This window comes from Leptinotarsa decemlineata, unplaced genomic scaffold (genome assembly GCF_025532065.1).
Source record: "Leptinotarsa decemlineata unplaced genomic scaffold, Ldec_3_MD MMD2_tig00000010_RagTag_RagTag, whole genome shotgun sequence".
Classification (NCBI taxonomy): Eukaryota; Metazoa; Arthropoda; class Insecta; order Coleoptera; family Chrysomelidae; genus Leptinotarsa; species Leptinotarsa decemlineata.
In genome coordinates, this window is record NW_027412538.1 from 12,641,948 (window position 1) to 12,647,947 (window position 6,000).

Here is a 6,000-nt window from a genome sequence, read left to right on the forward strand (position 1 = left end):
ACTTTTTCTATAGAAATTATCAAATTAGCAGAAAATTTCTAAACATTGTAATTACTTATTTATTTTTTTTTGTTATTTAATTGTTACTTCATTGTTACTAGCCGTTTCTTTGACTCACGACAGTAACCGTCAATTTTCAAGGGTTATGTACCGTATGCCTCTCAAGTAAAAGTATTATACCATATAACGTATAATATACCATATACTAATTTACCTATTTTCACAAATTCACCGAAAAATTTCACTATTGATGGCTGCCAAACAAATACTGAACAACGCAGCGTCTTCAAACTTGAAACATATGCTTAATAGATTGTTTACTTCCTAATACAGTGATATTTCCCGAACAACTACCGCCATCTCTAGGTCAGACCAGATACTTCAGGAACCACCCTCGTGGAATAGTGAGTTAGTTCACATATCCTCCACTTTCATGCCTCAAAAATTTGTTTTTGTAAAAGTAGGATGAAACGAAAAAAAATATAGTTCGACGTTCTTTAATAGCGTGTTTTTTAGTTTATTAAACTATATTTATTTTTCATTTTTCAGTTTCGTTTGCTATAATAAGCGTGTTTCAGTATTTTTAAACTATATTTATTTTATTTATACTTTGGGATCAATCAGCCGTATATTGTTTAGAAAAATGACCATTGATAGTTTCCGATTCCGCAAAGGGGGGTTACAAATAAGGCAGCAGGCGAGCGTGTTGATAAAAAAAAATAATTTTTTCAAATGAAGAAATACATGTGAGGTGAGTTCGAATCATACCAAGGAGAATACGTACATTGCCATCTGCCCGCGAATAGATCAAGCAATAATGTCGATATATCAAAGAGGGTAAGTACAGCGCCATCTGCCAGCGAATAGATTAAGTAATAATGTTTATAATTCTGTCAAATACAGATCACGATATGAAATGAAAAGTGGAGTTACAAACAAACATACATACAGGTGAAGCTGATATAAAACGTGTAAAAAAAAGTAACATATTTGATTGCTTTGACAATTACGCTGGCATGCATGAAGAAAGTTTTCAAATAGGTTCTTTTGCAGCCTCCTTAAAGACCCGCCACTGAAGTTCTGGAGTACAAAACCAATAGGTAGGTACCTTTTATGAGCCTAAACACTTTCACTATTTCGTGCTTTCACTATAAGTGTTCGTGTGCACCATGCAGTAAAATACTAAAACTGTTATTGGCTTCGGGCTGTGTTACAACAATTGTTCCTTTACCGTTATTTTTCATCGACCTAATGGATTCATAGAGTACCGCGACTGAAGTTGAACGACTTGTGCCGTGACAAATGACGACTTTCAATTTTCAAATGACTGACGTTCGTTTTGCTAATCATGGACTGCCGAAACTCTATATACCCTGCGGCTAAATAAAATTTGCAGTATAAATGAAGATGAATTTATAGTTCCTGAAGGAGACGACAAAGTTTTCCTTTGGCTATATCGATTAATTTGTTGGGAGCTGGTTTTACAAAGTACGGCTGAAGATTCAAAACACTTGTATTTCATAGTATATATATATATATATATATATATATATATATATATATATATATATATATATATATATATATATATATATATATATATATATATATATATATATATATATATATATATATATATATATATATATATATATATCCAATCTAGGAGAGCGATTTAAATGCTATGTGACTTGACATAAACCAACTAAGCAACTGATAAATCTCTCTAAACCTTCATGAAACACGGATGCGTCCTTATAGTATTTGAATTGTTACTTAGAAGGTAATTTCCCAAAGCTTTGTAATGAGTATGAGTTTGAGGCTTGAGTGATACCTCATTAAAAAGTGAAGATGGCTCTCGTGTTTCTATCCACTGCTGTTTAGTTTTGGAAAATCGCTCAACTTTTTTATTAAATTCGTAAGCGCAAAAGCTGACTGAAGAAGACTTCGATCGTCGCTGGCATTTTCCTTTCTCCTCTTTGATATTCAGCAGCCAATATGTATCTAGATCAACTTCTGAATACTATCCATCTAGCTCTTGCTAATATCATTCATACTGTAAGGAAAAAATGGGACTATCCTTCTCCAAATTTCTCATGAAATGTGCGTAATTTCAGATTAACAATTTGCTAGATAGGAGAAGAGGTGCAAAATTGTCAGGCCTCCTCGATCACTGGGCTTATGTCTTGGAGATTTTTTGTGCGACAAAGTGTTCAACATCTGACCCATTTGAATATGTGCGAGGACGAAACAGTAATGTACGAATATCTCATTTCATGTTCCTTTTTACTCTTTCCCATTATTTGTATGGCAACCATCTACGCATCCATAACATTGATGCTCTCATTATTCTCTACAATTTGTTACAGCTGATGGATTTAATGAAATAATGTCCAGCATTTCAATGTTTTCTGGGCTGAGACTGATTATATGCGGTTTAAATCATTTGAACAATGTAATTCCATATGCGCACGTTATGTATAAATAATGGCCTCAAGTAAAAATTCTGATTGACCGACTTATACTAGGGGAGAGTAGTGAACATCGTTGTAGACTAGCGAGCTAACCCAGCTTCACAAGGGTATGTCTATATTTCTTCTGTACTAGTATTCCATCAGCTTGTCCATGCAGGTTTCCCTTTTTCCCTGAAGGACGTATTTTCGAAGGTATAAGATCTCTCTCTGGATAGTGCTGGAACAGTCCAGTATATTCAGTAGTGTTCAAGAGCATATCACAACATTCTAGAATATTTCAGAACTTACTGGAATGCGGTGGAATGTTCGAAAAAAATCTGGAACGTCCAGAAACATACCAGGTAACTGGAACCTTCCAAAAATGACAGATGTGATGTCATTTGTCATTTAATATCTCAAAAACTAGCATCATCACCCTCAAGTGCTCCACACTAGATATCTACCTGGGTACTCAATTAATAGAAAAGAAAATGTCAACAAAATTTCTGGGATTGCAAATGGATAAAAATTTTGATTTTGAAGGTCACATAAATAACCTATGTGAAAAAATTTCATCAGTGCTTTGCAGTCAGAGTATCTGCAAATGAATTGGGCAGTAATATGCCAAAAAATGTGTACTTTGCTCTCATCGATTCCCATCTGAGATACGGTATCTGTTTTTGGGGAACGTGTTGCCAATATATGTTTGATATAGGGTGTTTGTACTACAAAAAAGAGGAGTTAGAAATATGTGCAGAGTTGGATTCAGGGATTCCTGTCGATCTTTATTCAGAAGGCATAAAATCTTGACCGTGCCTTCCATACTTATATTGGAAATGGCATGTCTGATGCAAGAAAATATAGGACGGAAATTTTCGCTGCACCTCGACGAAATACCAGAAATAAGTTCGATATAGGTTTACCGATTTCAATATCATCAAAAATTGGGAGGTCTTTCATATATAATGGAAAGAAAATGTTTAACCATTTGCCAATTGAGATCAAAGGCATGACATGTACCACTGAATTTAGAAAGTCTGTAAAAAAGATTCTGATTTCAAAGGCCTTTTATTCTTAAGACGAATTCTATTCAGACAGAAATTTAAATTATATAAACAATTAATTTTAATTATAGTGTGACTTTTTTTAACTTTTTGTTCGATGTTTACATTTAGCTCTGAACTGTATAGATGAGAATGTTTACGAAGTTAATACTTTTATTTTCTATGCATGCACTTTTATATTTTTATGCTTTATAGTTTTCATATACTTATACTTACATTTATGTGTTGCATGAGAATATTCATTATTATTATTATTCATTTCAATATGTAGCATATATATTATTACTTTCTGATTACTTTTTCACCCCGAAATTCTGAAATCACCAAATGTTCAAATTTCAAATACTACTTTTGATTTGTATAACTTATATTCTTTAAAATAATAAAACTTTGACTATGATATTTTATCTTCGACAAGATCTATTGAGTTGTATATCTTATATTCTTAGTAACAGTTTGTCACTGAGATTTCATCTTCGACAATAAAGTACATTTTGATTTGATTTGATTAGTTAACAAATCGGAAACTGTTAACAAATACAGAACACCAGAGAAGTGAAGGCAAGTTGTTTGTGATCTTTGATTTCGGTGAGGGCATAGTTCTTCAGAAATTTTGTAAGAGGCGTTGATGTTTTCTAGTTGCAGTACTGAACCTTATTGTTTGAGTCGTTATGAAAAATCATTCAATTATTGGACAGAGAAAGCAGACAGACTCATTCACATACTGTTTTCGCATGCTCTCCTCCAAAACAAGTATTGATTTACACCACTGTTTGTTGCTGCAACAGCGTTCTTCATGGATAGTGCAGATGACTATATTATAATTTCAAAATAGTAGGCATGCAATTTTCAGAAATGATAACAATCGGCTGGAAATGTAATTCAGGATGTGCATGGTGTGATATTCATCGACTATCTTGAGAAGAGATAAACCATCTACAGTGAGTATTATATAGCGTCATTGGAGCTTTTGAAGGTCGCATATGGCCAAGAAAAAAATTGGTTTCATCAAGACGATGTACCGTGTAACAAATCAATCGAAACAATGGCAAAACTACATGCAATGAACTTCAAATTGCTTCCACATCCACCGTATTCGCCAGAGTTGGCTCCCGGTGACTACTGCCTGTTCGCAGACTTCTTGATTACTTACCGCTAGAAAACTAACTACTTATCCATTACAACCAGAATTGCCATACCTTCCTAACTTGATTTCTACCAGTTTCAAGAACTTTCAGGTAGATTTCCTTCCATAGACTGTTTGTTGTTTGCATACCAATAACAATTTTTCAAACTGTTTCAACAATATTCCTCAAAAAATTATAATCCATGAAATCTTGATAGATTTTCTTTTGGTTAGCCTACTCAGAATTTCTTGTGACGACAGCAACTCATTATAAAGGATTGTATTCATGCGGATGTTTCTTTAATTTTTGCTATATTCAAGGTGATCCAGTTATGCCCCACTCCACCCTCTTGGGCGTGGTATCTAAGTCTGGTTTCCGGTGAAAGGTTAGTTGGTATTAAATTATTTATCACAATGAAAATTGTATCACCAACATACGTTCAACTTTTGCATGTAGTCAAAGGTGAACCACTCAGAACCACTTGTTGCAAATCCAACCGTTCCAACTGTGGAACGTATGATTGAACTAGCTTCTCAAGTAGGCGAGAAGAAACCAGAAACGACTCGAGAATATAACCATTACTTCATGATATCGTTGCGATTAATCATAATCTTTGAAAAAATATCTGGGCAATTTTCTGTTAGAATTCGCTTTACCGTAAGCACCTATTTTGTTGGGCAATGTAAGGAAGTATCTCAGTCATTTTGAAACACTTATGCTATTATTAAATATCAGAATCGTCAGCGGAGGTAATTTAGCCATGTTTCTGTAATGAATATCATCAGATCGGCATTAAAAATTATTTTGAATTCATCAGATTGACAAAACAAGTTCTCCAGAAGGCCAAGAGCAGAAGGGGGAATTGATTTGGTTTGAGCTTTTCACAATATTTCAGTTCAATTTTCAGTTTTCTTCAGGACTTTGAGAACGATGATACAGGTGACTTCTTAAACGTCATCCAAAGGTTGTATATTTCCATTTGAAATCTATATATTATCATTCATTCATTCAGATAGAGCTTTCTCACCATTACGAAACTCGCCAGAAAAATCAACATATATTACCTCACATGGCTAAATCGGTTGGTCAAAGGTCATACAGATATATTGCGCCTAAAATATATAATTCTATTCCCAAATTAATAACCGACATCATGAACATTTTTACTTCCAAGAAATAATTAAAAAAATACATTCTGAAAATGCCTAGAATAGTAGTCACTGAAATAATCGAAGGAAAATGAAAATTGAAAACCTTTTAAATACCGATGTATCACTGTTAGTAAACAGGTATATAGATTATTGATATATTGTATTAAACTGAACTGTTTGAAAGTTTAATATTCGCTAAGATGAA